Raw genomic sequence first — 17926 nt, forward strand, 5'->3', positions numbered from 1 at the left:
GGTTTAGCTGTATTTTTATCTTCTTTAATTTTTACTTTCAACCTGTAATTTTGATTGCTACGGCCTGGTCATTCCTGTTTTGTACATGACTGAATGAGAGAGCCACTGTTACCAAAACTAGTAGTGGTGTTATAATAAACTGATGGAATTGGGCTATTCAGTTATTTCCACTGTTGCCAGGTTCTCACCTTGGAGCTATTTGTTTTTGTTTTACTCTACTTCTCCTGTCATGTAGCTAATGTTACTAGCAAATGACAGCTCATTTGACCACTGTTTAGTTAGTTAACAGTGTGACTCAAAAAACTATCACCATAAAGTAACATCAACACATCAACAGACCAACCAGAGCCACACCACAAGCATGGCTGAAAGTGTTTGGCTGTTCAGTGATCACAATGTTGTAAATTTGTCCTGAGGGTGGTGCCTCTGTTTGTGTGTGTGTGTGTGTGTGTGTGTGTGTGTGTGTGTGTGTGTGTGTGTGTGCTGCCACAGTCAGTGTGTTTGCATGTACTTCCATAATCAGCTTACAGATGGCTTTCTCCAGTAAGCTGATGTTTGAACTGTCATGTAAACGAGATTGGGCTAGGGGATTAGAGAAACCTGATTTCCCCAGCTAGATTTCTCCTGGAGAATGATGATTTAGTGGCCATGTATATACGTAACTGTGTAAATAATTGGCTTTTTGCAAGAATGCATGTGCATGACAAAAGACTGCAGACAAGGAAGAGTGGCTGGATGAAAGGAGAGATAATTACACGGAGCGATATATTTAAAATGAGATTAAAACTGAAACCAACACAAAGTAGCCTCTAGAAGTCTAAATAAGTCATATTCCAACGCTGAACTTCTGATTATCTTTTAAATTCAGACACATTCACTCTGTCTGTGTCAGCATGTTCCCCAGTCTGCTCCAACACAGACTCTGATTACCTGCGTTACCTGGTCTGATCTGAGGAACCTTGTTACTTAAGTGCATGTAAATGCACTGACTGAGGACAAACAAAGTCAGATGTATACAAAGTGTTCATATGTCAGCTGGTTACCAGCAACTGCAGGAGCTCTAGAGTACTCTGGAGTGTGTGTTTGTGTGTTTGTGTACTGGTCTCCAGAGAACATCTGTGGTTAAAGAGAAGGAGTTACTAGCATGTGGTCTGCTTTTTAATTGGCTTGTTATGTATCTGACTAGAGGAATACTGTGTGAATGTGTGTGAGTGTGTGGTCAGATTGAGTTTAACAGCATGTTTTCTCTCTCAGGGGCTTTTCCTGAGGCTGCCCCGTTCAGTGTGGGACCATAAATCACTGCTGAAAAATGATTTGACCAAGCTTGTTTAAACTCGCCCTAAAAGTTGCTTTATGTGTAACTGTTAAATAATAAATCAATTTTAAGATATTTTGAGATTTCAGTATAGTTTCAATATAACATTTAGACCATTACTGAGAACACTACGCAGTAAATGACAATGACGATCTGCTAGATTGCTTTAGCACAAAGCGAGTTTGTTTAATTTAATAAAAAAGCAAGCTGGCACTTTTCTTTAAGCACTACTGGCCAGATGATCAATTTGTGGACATTCCTGGTCCACAGCAGGTAGTTCCTCATGTTTCTGATGACCCCTGACCTGTTGTTTAGTGCCACCATAAAGCCAAAATGTACATTTGTACACAACAAAAGACAATATCGAACTGGCAGATTGACATTCACTCAACTCAGTCATGCTCCCTAGTGGATGAACTTGCTCCATTTTGAAGACTCCACGAGCTGTCATAAAGTGCCACACTCAAGATAAACTTCACATTTTTGCATCTCTAGTGGTAAGGCTTTCAGAATTACAAATAGGCGGCCACTAGTGGGACTTGATTTTCAGCCTTGTTAAAATGTTTTTGTATAAATTTGATATTTGAATGTTAAATATTGAATGTATCAAAAGCTGCAGTATAAAATGCTGATGCTACTTTTGGCTTTCAAATGCTCATAATAGACAAATGACAACACAAAATGCCACTTTCCATAAACTCAGATTTTTCTGTAACAGAAAGCAAGACTAAAAATCAGAATCAGAATCAGAATCAGAAATACTTTATTGATCCCCGTAGGGAAACTCTTTGTTCCAGTAGCTCTTCTTTACGTCAGTGCACACAGGAGAAAACGATATTATACACTATAAACAGGTCAGAAATAAATTAAGTAACATGTTGGTATAAGTATAAGATAAACTAAGTGTCGAGTACCAAGTGGGTTTACTGGTAGATGGTGAAGTACAGTACAAAATACAATGTCACTAATTATGTAATAAATAATAGTAAAAGCGGAGGTGCATGTACTGTCGAGAGTAATTGAGGTATATCCGTAACAGTAATAAGAAAAACTAACAAGGGAAAACTAATATTGCACTTGAGTAGTAAACAGAATATTGCACAATTATTATTAAGATGTAATGCTCAATGTCCAGTTTAGTGACCTAGGGTCAAACAGACTAATCCTTAGAGGGAGGAGTTAAATAGTTTGATGGCCACAGGCAGGAATGACTTCCTGTGGCGCTCTGTGGTGCTCTTTGGTGGGATGAGTCTTCCGCTGAAGGTGCTCCTTTGTTTAGCCAGCACGTCATGGAGCGGGTGGGAGACACTGTCCAAGATGGCGTGTAGTTTGGCCAGCATCCTCCTCTCTGACACCACCGCCAGAGAGTCCAGCTCCACCCCCACAATGTTACTGGCCTTACGGATCAGTTTGTTGATTCTGTTGGCGTCCGCTACCTTCAACCTGCTGCCCCAGCATGCAACAGCATACAGGATAGCACTGGCCACCACAGACTCATAGAACATCTTCAGCATCGTCCGGCAGATGTTGAAGGACCTCAGCCTCCTCAGAAAATAGAGGCGGCTCTGGCCCTTCCTGTAAACAGCCTGAGTGTTCTTGGTCCAGTCCAGTTTATTATCCAAGTGTACTCCCAGGTACTTGTAGTCCTCCACAATGTCCACACTGACCCCTGGATGGAAACGGGGTCACTGGTGCCTTGGCCCTCCGTAGATCCACAATCAGCTCCTTTGACTTTGTCGCATTGAGCTGCAGATGGTTCTGCTCGCACCATGAAACAAAGTTACCCACCACAGCCCTGTACTCCGTCTCATCACCACCGCTGATACATCCCACCACAGCAGAGTCATCAGAGAACTTCTGAAGGTGGCAGGACTCTGTGTGGTAGCTGAAGTCTGTGGTGTAGATGGTGAAGAGGAAGGGAGACAACTAAACAACTAAACTGTACTTAGGCACAGCGGTGCTTTGTGATAAATGCTAACATCAGCATGCTAACATTCTCACAATGATAATGTGAACATGATCAGCAGGTCATTTTTTGACTTTCTTTCTTTCTTTATTAGTGCAATGGTGACAAATTAAACAGACATAGGTGTAACAAAATATACATTGGTATATATTTGGTATAGACTTTCAGTTGTTTTTGTTAGTGGGAGAACTACGTGTAGTAGTTACATACATACATTTCATATTTGTATGTGTTTCTGTGCATGCAATATTAATGTAATGTAATAATAATAATATTTATACATACATTACATAAATGTATAAATATAAAAATATTTAAAAGAATATACAGTACATGCACATATACGCATGCATGTATATAATATAATAATGCTAATAATAGTAACGGCAAATTGGAGGGGTTCAGTGCAGCCAGAGAGGAGGCGGTTGGGGAGGGCTAGCGTGGTACACCCTCTTTTCTTTTCAGGTTCAACAGGTAATGTTAACCATGGTCGAACACAGTGCAACTGAGGCTGATGGGAATGTCATTAGTTTTGCTGGTATTTGGTCATAAACTAAAATACTGGACAAACTGAAATTTGGACCTGATGATGGTGCTAGATAAAAAGGATCACCAAAGCCATCAAAATCGCTGTTATTTCTGTTATACAACTAGGATAGTTACTCTTGACATATCCGAATATACAGAATATTTCAATGTACTGCAGATGAAGAATCTTGCATATTTATTTCTTGCAACAAATAAGAAAGTAGCTTAGGCAGTGACCAGCATTAGAGGTACTAAATGAAGAGCCGTTTGGGTGCGGTGCTGAGCCAAATCATCTGGCTCACTTAAAAAGAGCCTGAAGTCCCATCACTGGACAAGACAGAAAATAACACAGTATATTTCTATGATGAACATCTGTTATGAAAATGAAGCCCTTCTCATGCACCACAAACATATGTTTTCTATTCTGTATTTCCAAGTTATGGACAATGAAGGCACCTTTGTATTTCATTACCTCCATGCTGTTAGAGAGAGATCCAGAGTGGCCAGGAATAGTTAAAGTATTATGTGGTCCACATGGTGAATGTGTGGTAATGTTTGGAACAGATCCAAACCACAAAGTGATTTCTACTGAATATAATGGGAGTCGTATGGTGATGAGATGTTTAAAGCACTGGTAACAAAAGAAAGTAGAAAGTGCACATTAAAAACAGAAGCAAAGTGCTGCTTAGGCAGTGCACCATTATGAGAGGCTGTCTAGTCAAAGTGTTGTTGGGCTGATTCACAGTAACACAGCCATTAAAAATGCTTTTGAGCCAGGTCATGTAAACACTGAAAGATTTTCATTGAACATAATCCCCATGAAAACATACATTCATGGGCCTTTAAACACACTATAAAATGGAAAATACATTTTTTAAGTCATTTCAATTATTTTTAACCTAAATATAAGCTTGCTAAGGGGAACAGAAAATAGACAAACAATATATTTGCACAAATCATCCAAAGATTTTTTTTTACTTATATATTTCTGCCAAGGGAATAACCTAATATGAAGATTGGGACATAACACTTGGATTCTGCTTTGATTAACTGTCTCTTCTGTGTATAAATATTAAAGAAATAGACAGAAATTGTCTTCTTTTGGGAGCAATGAGCAAGCAGCTGAGAGACCTGACACCCAGGGCACATAAACAAAGATTTGCTTCATGATTCAACAGCACTGTTATGAAAACTATAAGTCACTCAGTAGAGCACAAACCTCCAACAGAAGCTGATGACGTCTTGGACCAAATAGCTGCTGCATGCCAGCAGTAGTTTGGTGTTGATGTCTTCGATGAGATGCTAATGTTTACTTTGGTGTATAGTAAGTGCTGCTGCTTGCTGTTGACCCGGAGCAGTGTTTCACAAAATCTTGGATACTGTAGATATCAGAGAACATGTTTTCTATAAACATTTCCTGGAGAAGATCACCCAGTATGACGTCGTCCTGCAGCTGGATGAAGGGCTGGGTGCAAAACAAAAGTACACAGTGAGGACATGCCTCAATAACATTACAGAGATTTCTTCCAACACAGTTATCTGTGCCACGCTTGCACCAAAATTTTCACCTGCACACAACAAAGTGTGTGATGATTCCATGACGTCTTCTCTGATGCGGCGCAGATCGCAGTCAAGTGCGCCCTGCCCAGTGTGTCAGAGGCATGCCAAACACACTTTCATGGCCAGGCTTGCCTGGTGCATTAATTGCCATGATCCATGTGAATGTGAATAAACATGAAAATGTCCCATCAACAGCTTATATTAATCAATTATAATAAATCTTATAAGCAATGAAAAATAACTAAGAAGCAATGCTTTCGATGGGCTAAATCAAAGGATGGCAGAAGATGGTATACCACATTCATCTGCTAGCATTCCTGTTACAACTATATGTGCTTTTACATTTATGTATAAAGAGTACGGTCTAGACCTGCTCTATAGGAAAAGTGCAATGAGATATCTTCTGTTATGAATTGGCGCTATATAAATAATGACATTGATTGTTGCAGTACTACATTGACCACTAGTAGTGCTGAGAGCCCTCTCAGTGCCTGGAAGGCAGAATTATTATCATACATTATAGGTGGGCATGTTGGAAGTTTGGGAATACTGTAAAGAGTTTTCCTCAGAGGAAACTTATTATTGTTTGACAGTTTCAAATATGAATATATATGAATATAAAACACGCTTTTTAAGTTGACTTCGCGTTTCTGGACATCCTACTGTCATCATGTTTCCGTGCGTAATAGCATGTGATTTTATTTGTCATCAAAAGTTATATAATAACCATCTGCAGTTAAATACCACCATACTGCGATAACTGAAAATGGTTATTTTTAATTGCTGAAAATCTGGGAACACAAGAGTTGCCTGCTTAATCTTCATATTGAAACATAAATGTGATCCTGGTAATTATCCACAAGTAAACAGTTTTTTTTTAAATAACACTCATGTTTCTGAGAACACCACTATGAAATGTAACCCAAACAATCTCTATCACATCACGTTACTGATCACAGCCACATGTCTACCTGTTTTATAATTGAAAATGCGGCCAAGCAATGGGACATCAGATACTGTTGTGCCCACATCTTTACAGAGATCTGCTCCATCAACATCCCGGATCAAGCACTTGACGGGCGGACTGTGTTCCGAGCTGACAGAGCACAAGACTCCGGCAAGATGAAAGGAGGAGGACTCTGTATTTACATCGATGATGCTTGGTGCTCAAACGCAGGCAAAGTGGATGGACACTGTCTCACAAACGTTGAACTTTTTAAGTGAAGATGGAAACCATATCATCATCATCAGATTTTTAGATTAGATTAGATTCAACTTTATTGTCATTACACATGTACAAGTACAAGGCAACAAAATGCAGTTTAGGTCGAACCAGAAGTGCGATAAGCAAGTGCAGGATATAAAGTGTGTGCATGTGTGTGCGTATTTGTGCAAAATATTTTACAAGTGGTGCTATGGACATTATATACAGATGGCATTACTATAAACAGTATACGAAAGTATACTGATGGATATGTACAATAATGAATTGGACTGGGCAGAACAGTAGTGCAATGAATATTAAGTAGTGCAATTTAGCAAAAACAATATCAATATAGCAGCATTTAAAGTTAAGGTATATGAGGGGACAGTGGAATCAGCGGGGGGCAGAGTTCAGTAGGAAGACTGCTCTGGGAAAAAAGCTGTTTCTCAGTCTGCTGGTCCTGGTCCGGAGGCTCCTGAGGCGCCCGCCGGAAAGCAGGGGGGAAACCAGTCTCTGGGCCGGGTGAGAGGAGTCCTTAAGAATGCTGCGGGCTCGACGCAGACAGCGTTTCCTCTGGATGTCCTCAATGGCTGGAAGTGGAGTTCCTGTGATGCGCTGGGCGGTTTTCACCACCCGCTCCAGTGCCTTGTGCTCTGCAGCAGAGCAGTTCCCATACCAGACTGTGACACAGCTGGTCAGGATGCTCTGTACTGTGCAGCGATAGAAGTTCACCAGGACAGCTGAGGACAGTTGGGTCTTCTTCAGTGTCCTCAGGAAGAAGAGGCGTTGGTGAGCCTTCTTGACCAGGCAGGTGGTGTTGGTGGTCCGGGACAGGTTCTCCGAAATATGGGTCCCCAGGAACTTGAAGCTGGAGACACGCTCAACAGCCAACCCGTTAATGTGGATGGGGTCATGTGTGCCTCCTCTCTCCTTCCTGAAATCCACGATGAGCTACATTGTCTTGGAGGTGTTTAGGAGTAAGTTACTGTCTGTGCACCATGTGGCCAGATGCTGGACCTCCTCCCTAGGCAGTGTCATCGTTGTTGCCGATGAGACCAATCACCTTAGTATCGTCTGCAAACTTGATGATGGCGTTAGATCCATGCACAGGCCTGCAGTCGAGTGTGAAGATCTCTATCTGTATCTCTATTTGCTGTTTACATTTCATCAGACGCAAATTTAAAAAATGTGCTGCAGAATTATTTCCTGGGTGTATATGTGTAGGATATGTATATATGTAACATGAGAATTAACAGTGAGGAAAATACTTCCGGGCGGCAGGTCTTTGGTTCTCCAATGGGACTGATGCTCACAGTGTCTTAAAGCGCCACACTCAGGTTAATACTGGAGTGAATTGACGGCCGCAGCAGTTCCTCTGAGCGTCAAATATTGCTGCGGATGGTTTTACATTGGAGCTAATTGAAAGCCCGGTGCGTCTCATACAGACGCTGAAGGGTACCTTGTGCGTCTGTATGAGACACCAAGGGGCGTGACAAAACATTGGTATTTGACGACCTGGGAATGAGAACGGTTGGTACTGCGCAAGACACACTCATTTTTGACACCAAAATTGCAGTGCGCTACTGGATCGGCATCACTACACCCTCTACCTCGCCTCTCCTCCCACTGTGGCGCACGGCGACTGAACAAGATACCAAAATGGCACAGTCGAGGAAATAACCTCAATGAGCCGCACGAAAATGCCAGTTCGTCGGTGTGATGCTGCGTTTCACATTCTGCGCCGATACCAAGATAGAGCCCCAGGCCATGTTCTGAGGAGAAAACTATTCTTTTGCAGGATTAACAAAATACAGAACTAGAAACAAGCTTTCAGGGGCAGATGATGTCCCATATTAAAATGAATGTTTTAGGAAATGCTAAAATTTCTCAGTGGATAACAATGCACACAGTTATTTAGGAAGACAGTGACATTTGTGCAATTTGGCTACAACTACAGTAATTTATACTACAGTAAAATGTATGTCTTTGCTATTATCTCTTGCCTATATTTTCGTTTACTTAATGAAAAGATTGGTTTTAATTTGTATCTGCGTACAATTAAATGTGCACAATGATGCCAGTACTGCAAATACTATGAGGAAAAGCAGTAGTCTGGCCACTAAGTGGTTGAAGACTCCACTTACATGGAAGAACTGCTTGTAAAAATGAATGACATGGACAAGACATTAATTATTATTTTCATTAACCAGAGGAAGTGATGTTTGCAGTAATTTATTTAAAATTATTTCCATTATTATAAATTTGCAATCTGTACGCAACTATAGGTTGCGTACCTGTTTTGTTAGGTCACGGTACTGTGACAGAAGATTTAACCAATCCATAAAGGTAAACAGCTGTTTACATTTTATTTTTTGCACACCTCAAAGTAGAGACTGCAGATGAAGCACATATATCATTCCTGCTGCTGTATTTAATCAACTGACAGAGAGGAACCTTATTCATAGTGGCTACATGACATTATTGGGGACAGTCACCCATTAATTTAGCCCTGTTTCACACTCTTAATTGCATTAAAAGTTGGATTTAGGTGGATATTTAAATCTGGACTTGAAAGAGGCAAAACACATCTTAAATGAAAGTTTTTGTGGTTTTGGAGAGGTCTGTTTCTGCGCTACTGCTAGTAAAATGTGTATGGTTTGTATACGTTTCTATGTTTGTGTGTTCTGCATCTTAAATTGCTCTTTGTAATTGCAAGACGATCTGAAAAGGTCAAAAGTAGTAGTAGTAGGAGTAGTTTCATGCCAAATTGGCCAAAATTGCACTGTGCCACCTGATCTCTAAACAAAACCTCAACCTTGGAGGGGTGGGCGGGGTGGGTTTGTTTGGACCCGGAAAGTGCAAATAATTGACTTGCATCTGATGAAAATTGCATCATGACTGCACAGTCAGTCTAAGCACCATATCCTTGAGATACAATGTATTCTTTATGTATTTACATACACCTCTGCCACCACTCAGCTGTGCCTTGAAACAGAGGTAAATTATTTTCAGCTGGTTAGTTCATTTCCAGGTAGCTGTTGTTAATGGACTGGCTCATGTAGTGTGTGATAGCTTATTGTTTCAGCTCAGCTGCTTTATTCATTTCCCATAAGTGTTAACTTAATGATCTGGCAGTGGCGGTCTGGGCTGATAGCTCTTTTGTTAGATGATCTTCTAAAGCTGATTTCAATCAGAGCAGGAAGTCAACTGTTGCCAGAATGTGGCTGTGTTTGTATGTGTTTGGCTGCGTGTGTGTGTTTGTAGACCTGTATGAGTGTTTGTGTGTGAGTGTACATGCGTCAACAATACGTAAGAGGCAGAATAGAGGAAAGTAAGGGGGAGAAGACAAAAAAGAGAGAAGACAATCCATGTTAATGCTTTGGCATGCACTGAGCTGAGTGATGGTACTGACACATTAAACCTGTGTTAATCAATAACTGACATTAACATTGAATCAAATGATTCTTATCAACTGTTGTAGGGAGCCATTTCTATCAAACAAAACTCTGATAAACCCATTGTATGCTACCTACACAGCACTAAATGGCAGGCAGACAGTTAGCAACTAGCTAGTAAAGAAAATCAAATACCATAGCAGCTAAAGAACTTGCTATTTTTCTCAGAAGTTGGTAGAGACCGTAAAAGCTAAAAGGAGAGTGAATATTGGGCTATTGTATGAACATAAACACAATCCCAAGTGAATACTAATGTGTTTGCTAACATGCTAAGACTTACGCTGTGTTTCTGTCAGCTTGTTTTAATGACTTTCTGCCCACTGGTGGCCAGACATTGATTAGTGAAGCTTTACAGGTCTACTCTTGCTCAAACATTTGCAATTCAGTACTAATCACTGATATATGCTAACACACACATATTATGTGTACGACATACTAACATTGACATGTGCTATGATAAGTGAAAAGAGTGTAAATAGACCCACTCATTATTACTTGATATAAGGTTTATGCAAACACTTAAATACAATCTGTAAAAATCTGTAGAACGTTTGTATATTTGAGCTACATTTGTTATAAAAAACGTAGCTAAAAGTAGCTACATGAATGTATCAAGTGGTAGCTGACTATCTTCATAGTTTTGTCTTTTGACTGTGAGGACTGAGATGACTGGAGCTAAGAGCTGTTAGCACTGTACAATCAGATTTCGATGGTCAAGGTGTTTGACTGGTACGCTGGTGTTTGAAAATGCTTTTGCATTGTTGTTTTGTCCTCCACAGAACGCACACACTGTTGTTGGAAAAGCAAACATCTTTAAAAAAAAAAGTCAGTTAACAACAGGCTTAAAAGGCAGCCTTGTTGTGTATTTTGAAAATTTGACAATGGTGTTTGAATGGTTCTTAGACCACAGAACCAAGAAACTTCATGAAGCATGCCACCCTTTACCTGAGGTAAGAAGAGAGGAGGCCAAGGTTGAAGCTGAGAGGCTTTCGTTTGGCAGCAGTAACAAGGCTGTGGGTGCTGAGCCACAGTCTTTTTGAGGTTTCACAAGACATTCTTTCACTCTGCTAGTTTTTCCTAACTGCTGTTTTTGGCTGTAATCTCAGACTACTAGCCAGAGATTTTCATAGGCTACATAGTAAATCATTCAAATTACGGCAGACTAGATAGACAATTTACAGTTCAGCTGAATTCTAACGTCTTTCTGAAAGTGATTTCAAATAATTTGTCTCAAAATGGATGCATGGAAAGGTGAAGAGTCAAATGTGGTTGTTTCTTTTAACAGTCTTCTGTGGTTTGTGTCGTCATCCTGAAAGTTTCATTGTGCTGATTTGCTTTGGCAGTGCTTTGAAGCAGCTGGCAGGTGTTGAGAGGTTTTGACACTTAGCAGGTAATAGAAGTTGTGCTAATATGTGTAATTTACTATTTGACTGACTGTAAGTATCTTTAAGTGTTTATGTATGTCTGGCAGTTCTCTGCATTAAAAGGTTTAGTTCAACACCTGTGCTGTCATGGCTTTTCACCATGCAGATGCTCGTGCTTTCTCTTTAACACCCTGGTTTATTCCTTCTTTCTCTCTTCTATATTGTGCATAATGTGTCATGTTTTTGTCATTGTTGGCTGTGTTACATTTAATACCTCACTTATGCTATTTTAGAGATATTCTTTTTTTGCTCCACTAGCAATGGGGCCCATCCATGGCAACATCAGCTGGACTGTCCCTCCTTCCGACGTTGCGTCCAGAGCAAGATATCTTGACAACTAGTGGCCAGATGGCAAAGAAATTTGCTGTGTATATTCATGGTACTTTGACAATGAATCCTAATGTTTTTGATGACCTTCTAACTATTCATTTAGCCCCATCGTCAGGCCATGATTTCCATTTGTATTCAAAAAATATCAGGCAGGCTGGCATGAAATTTAGTGAGCACATTCATTCTCCTCAGCCGATGAACCCTTTCCATTTTGGCTCTTTATGTAACCACTCGCAGCCAAAATTTCAACGTTACACATTAGATACACGGGAAACAAAACAAATCTAACTAGGAAGGTAACAAAACTAACAAATATAACAGAATCAATGACAACAAATTACTTACCTACATAAATAAAATAAACAGGAGATTAGATTAGCTAAACTGGCAGCCTACCCCTACAAACTCCAAAAGACAAAGCCTCAGCATTAAACAATGAACATCTTTCAAATAACGTGAATAGCAAATGTGGCTAGTTGGAAGATGAGGTCCGGGTTTCTCCTGCATAGGGAAATTTTTGTTGCCCTCCCAAAGAGGTTTTAGCCAGCGCCAAAGAAAAATCACCAGCCCCACAATGATAAGATCTGAGAATAAAAACAGCTATGCAAATCCTGTCTGAATGTATTCAATCAGTGATTTATCATACAACTGTTGAACAAACAGACCATTAACTTAAATACGACATCTTAGACTTCCAGCAGTCAACTCCCCTCTCATCCACAAGCCGCTATTTTTATCACACATGTGCTGGAAGCCAGCTGAGCTGCATTGTTTTGACTGGGCCTGAATGCTCTGCTGTGAAGCTAGCGCTAATGGGAGTGAGTACTTTTGTGATTTCTCATAAAATAAAAGCCGTTTTTATTGCTCCCCTCGCCTAAAGTATTTCCAGTATAGGTGAGAATGTGTCTGACACAGGGAAATAAAAATAAAAAGTCCCTGTTTAGCGTTGTGTAAAGTTACTAGCTTACGGCATCTTCTCACTTCACAGCACAGTTGTCCAGACGGTGAAAAGCTAACTTAGCTAGTTAGTAGCTGAGCTAAGTTTACAAGTCATTGTGATTTTTTTCACTGTGGCGGAAAAAATCACAAGAAAAAAACAAGATCAACCATCTGATCGCGTGATTACTCTACTCACAGCTTCCAGCTCCACAACTCCAAAACGTATTTTAGTTGACATTAGCCTTACTCGTAGCTGGTAACTAGCTAGTTTCAACTCTGCTGTGAAGAGTACAAGATGACGCCAAAAAGGGACTTTTTATTTATTTTCTCTGGCAGCAAACACAACACACAGCCTTTCAGTAACTATTATACTGCAACCTGAGCTTATCTGGAACTTTTATGGCTGACTAAAATAACATAACTACCACTCACACACCGGGAAAGAGTCATGTCCCACAACAAACCAGCTACACTCTGTCACACACACAAGGGAAGGCTTGGCCAGTAACACACAGGTGCAGTTAGACTCTGGGTGTGCTAACCAGAGGTGGAAGAAGTATTGAGGCCCATTACTTAAGCAAAAGTACAAAACTAAAAGTAAAAGTTCAGTATTCTAACCCTTACTAAGGTAAACGTGTGTAAATAGTATAGAAACATTTACTTAAAGTACTAATTGTTGTAAAATGGTCCCTGTCACAGTGTTTTACTATTATAGATGCTGTTTTTGGATTAATATTATGGCTACATTAATATGTATGTTGCATTTACTGCTGTAGCTAGATGTTTAAGGTTGTGTTAATTTTAACTACTTTATAAACTGTTGGGTAGTTTAATCTACAGCAATACATCATATTCTACAAGATCATTATATGTTTGCACTTTTTGAGAGTTTACGGTATGTTATTCTAGAGAAAATGTGTATATCGAGATATATATCGTATATCGTGGAATATTAGCCTAAAAATATTGAGATATTATTTATAAGCCACATCGCCCAGCCCTAACTGTATGCGGACCAATCATGCTTAGTGTCATGCATAGTCATCCCCTAAAAGGCTTATTTTGAGCCAGGAAAAACCCTGAGTTTTGCCCTGTGCAGGTTCAGCGCCATTGGCTCCTTATACAGTATGCCGTCACCAGGAAGGAGCAAATCACTCACTTTCAAGCGCTGTTTTTCTAAGGGTTTGAAGCAGTTTGTTAGATGTTAAAATAATTGTTTCTCCTTACCGGACTGCAGCATCGCAGCAATTTGTGTTGTGGTTAATGCAGTGTATTTTGTATAGTGTTCTTATCAAAGACTGTAATATACAGAAGAAAGAAATGGAAATGTATGGATGCTAAAACTGATTTGTTATTTCCAACTGACCACTGCAGTAGAGACAACTTTTTTTGTGATTTAACATCTGGGAGTATGAGGTGTAAAATCTGTGGCACTGATGCACATGACTGCTACATCAGCCACTCAGATAGATATGCAAGATACTAGACAACTTGTCTTCATCAGTTCAGTAACAGCTGTGTGAGAACCACATCAGTGACAGAAATTAATGATATTGAGGCAAATTAAAGAGATGTGTGTGATGTGCTTTCTACAGGAGCTCCCTATTCAGCACCACAAACACCAAAACACAAGCTAAAAGACCAGTCATGCAATAACAGCATTATTTTTATAGCATGGCATGCAGTATATCTGGCGCTAGTGGAATCTGCTGCTAGCTAGCTCCCGTTTGTTTTTAGCCAAAGTAGCTTAGCTAGTGCTCCAAGACAGACTCTCGCTGGGACAAATTCTGCAGCTTCCACTTGAGAGACTGGTCGTAAAAAGCACCCCTTGCTCTAGACCTTCCGCCGCTGCTGCTGGCTTTGCTAGGCTCCTCTTTATTTAGCCTGGTGACCAAGCTAGCCGGCTGCTTGACCATGGGTGTGTGTGAGAATTGTCTGCCTGTCTACTCACAGATTTCTTAGCTGTATTATAGTGTATTATATTTTGATTTTCACATCTCTTATTTCTTACTAGAAATAATCGTCTTGTTGCGGACTTTGTTATTATTATTATTTCTATTTCTATTCTATTAGTACTTCTATTCCTGTGTGCATTGACGTGATAGTGAGCAGCTGTAACGAAAGAGTTTTCCCTTGGGGATCAATGAAGTATTTCTGATTCTGATCTGATAACTGATGACATCTGTCGTTTGCGAGAGGATCTGAGGAAGAAGGATGAGCTCTTCATGCACCTCTCCACAATCGTCACTGCTAAGCACATTTCGTGGACCGTGTTGTGAGTGAAGATGCATGGTTGAGCCTCGGAGCAAAGCCCAAGTCCCGAGATTATTTTACCCCAGAGCCCTGGACCTTGGTGAATGCCAGAGGCTCTACATCTGGAGAACAAGTATCAAGCCCCGGAGCCTACAATCGATGTCCTGGATGAGCAGGAATTCCCCCCTCTGTGTGAGCAACCCCAGACCTCCGTGCAATTGACTGCACCGCGACACTCTCCATCACCACTGGCCTCCTCTCTGACCATGCCACTGTAGTCTGCGGCTCATCCAAGGAAACATGCCACTACTGTGGCTTGCTTTCACCCGGTCGAGTGTCATTCGGGACCTCCACCTCGCTCCTCTGTCGATGTGCACCCTGGGATGTCCACCGAGACAGTTGTTGAAGACAATCATACCAAATATACCCCCTTGCTGGTTGTTGGGTCATCCATGTTCCGTCATGTTCAAATCAATAAGTGCCGCACCTCATGCCACCCAGGTGCCCTCGTTAAGGACATTAACACCTCCACCCTACAGTTGCTATGTCATCACCCATCTGTCTCGACTGTTGTATGTGGGCACAAACGATCTTAAGATGCAGAAATCGGAGAAACTTAAAGAGGATTTTGTCTGCCTCATGGTCAGTGTCTTTTAGAATTAGAATCAGAATCAGCTTTGTTGCCAAGTAGGATTACACATACGAGAAATTTGCTTAGGTATTTTGGTGCCTGACAATAAACAGAGTAGAAATATAAAGTATAAACAAATATAAAACAAGTACTGCAGGTCAAGAATTGTAACTATAAAATTGACAAAAAGATATTAAAGAACATTAAAATATTATATATAATAATATAGAAAATAATAATTAAGGGCATGTCTGAAACTGTTTGTGTCCGGGGTGGGAGGGGTCAGCCACAATCTTTCCTGCTCGCCTCAGGGTCCTGGGAGCATACAGGTCCTGGAGGGAAGGTAAATTGCAGCCAATCACCTTCTCGGCGGAGCGAATGATAAGCTGCAGTCTGCCTGTGTCCCTGGCAGTGACAGCAGCATACCAGATGGTGATGGAGGAGGTGAGAATGGACTCAATGATGTAGAAGTGCACCATCATTGTCTTTGGCAGGTTGAATTTCTTCAGCTGCCACAGGAAGTACATCCTCTGCTGGGCTTTCATTGTGAGGGAGCTGATGTTCAGTTCCACTTGAGGTCCTGAGTGATGATGGTGCCCAGGAAGCGGAAGGACTCCACAGTGTCGACAGGGTAGTCACACAGGGTGATGGAAGTGGGTGGGGCTGGGCTCTTTCTGAAATTCACAACCATCTCCACTGTCTTTAGAGCGTTGAGCTCCAGGTTGTTCTGGCTGCACCAGGTCACCAGGTGGTCAATCTCCCACCTGTATGTAGACTCATCCCCATCAGAGATGAACCCAATGAGGGTGGTGTCGTCCGCAAACTTAAGGAGCTTGACGGACTGGTGACTGGAGGTGCAGCTGTTGTAGGGAGAAGAGCAGAGGGGAAAGAATGCAGCCTTGGGGGGAACGGTGGAGTCAGGCACTGGCCCACTGCCCTCCCTCTGTGGGGGCGGGGGCTAGGGTGGAAGTCATGTTTATCTGTTTTAAATGCTGTTACCATACCTCATTCCTTTGAATTTTTTGCTCTGAAAGACCTATCTAACAATTCAATTAATGTGGTGGGTGTATACAGACCACCCTCAGCTGTCTCTAGTGCAATTAATGAACTAACTGGAATTAACTTGGTCAGTACAGTAACTCAGAGATGCTGGTTCTAGGTGACTTTAATTTAAACTGGTTAGCAAATTTCTCAAATAGTCTAAAAAAGATGTAACAATCTCAGTCTGTCACAGTGATCAGCCAACCACACCTAATTTAAAAGATCTTTCAAAATCAACAATGAAAGATTTGATTCTGTCCAATAGGAGAGACAAAATTACTGCTTCTGGATTTTTTGTGCATGACCTTAGTGACCACTGTCCTCTAGCCTGTATCAGAAGTACTAGACTGGAAAGATCAAGCTCCAGGATTCTTATTAAAAGAAATTTAAAAAGGCTTTTTTCAGGGACCTTGCTGTACTTCAGGGACCTTACAATAATATACATCACATCTCTGAAATACCAGATGTAGATTTGGCATTGGAATATTTCACAAATTCATTACTTGCTATCATTGATAAACATGCACCTTTTAAAAAGCTTAGGGTTAAAGATAGATCAAGCCCCTGGTTCTCCACAGAATTAGCAATGCTGTTCAAGGCAAGGGACAAAGCCTGGACTCTAGCGAGGCATACTCTCTCATTTGCCTTCTGTTTGAATTTGTATTTTTTTCTCTTATTTTAACATCACATCAGGCATGGTACATTGTATTATGAATGAAGATGGCATATACTCACATACTTCACATCAGATTTGCAGAGGACATCATGTATTCTACTGCCAGTTGTTTAAAGGTGTTCACCACCACAGTTCTACCAGATTAGTTTCTGGCTGCCTTTTGGATAACTATGGGTGGCAAACCTATTAAATGGCAGAATTTTAGGGGAAGATTGATGAAGTTGGTGATCTATATAATGATAAAGGGTTTAAATCATTTGCAGATATCAATTCAGAAATCTCCCCAAATAAACTGCCATGGTGGAGATACCTCCTGTTGAGGAGTGCGGTTATTGCTTTTAGGAAACAGGCTAAAGAACCACCCAAAGCCCTTTCTATTGGGATGATAGTTTAATTGTAAGAGAAAACTCAAAAACTAAGCTAAGATCGAAGCTGCAGTATAACTGATGATGAATAGAACAAAGACTGGAGAAGAGCTCATTCTATCTGTGAGAATGTTTTGTTGAAACAAACTCAGTTTAAAATGTTACACTGGTATCTGGAAAATTTGAGTTTGTGTCTTTATTAAGGCTGGATTTTGTCTAGATTGCCCAATCAACAACTT

The 17926-nt window shown here is 40.7% G+C and overlaps 1 protein-coding gene across 3 annotated transcripts in view; it reads left to right on the forward strand.

Annotated features, from left to right (window-relative positions):
- The window catches only part of vegfc (vascular endothelial growth factor c), a 130914-nt gene that overhangs the window by 53490 nt on the left and 59498 nt on the right, over window positions 1-17926 (forward strand). The window lies entirely within an intron of this gene.

This window comes from Siniperca chuatsi, linkage group LG3, assembly GCF_020085105.1.
Source record: "Siniperca chuatsi isolate FFG_IHB_CAS linkage group LG3, ASM2008510v1, whole genome shotgun sequence".
In the NCBI taxonomy this organism is placed as follows: domain Eukaryota; kingdom Metazoa; phylum Chordata; class Actinopteri; order Centrarchiformes; family Sinipercidae; genus Siniperca; species Siniperca chuatsi.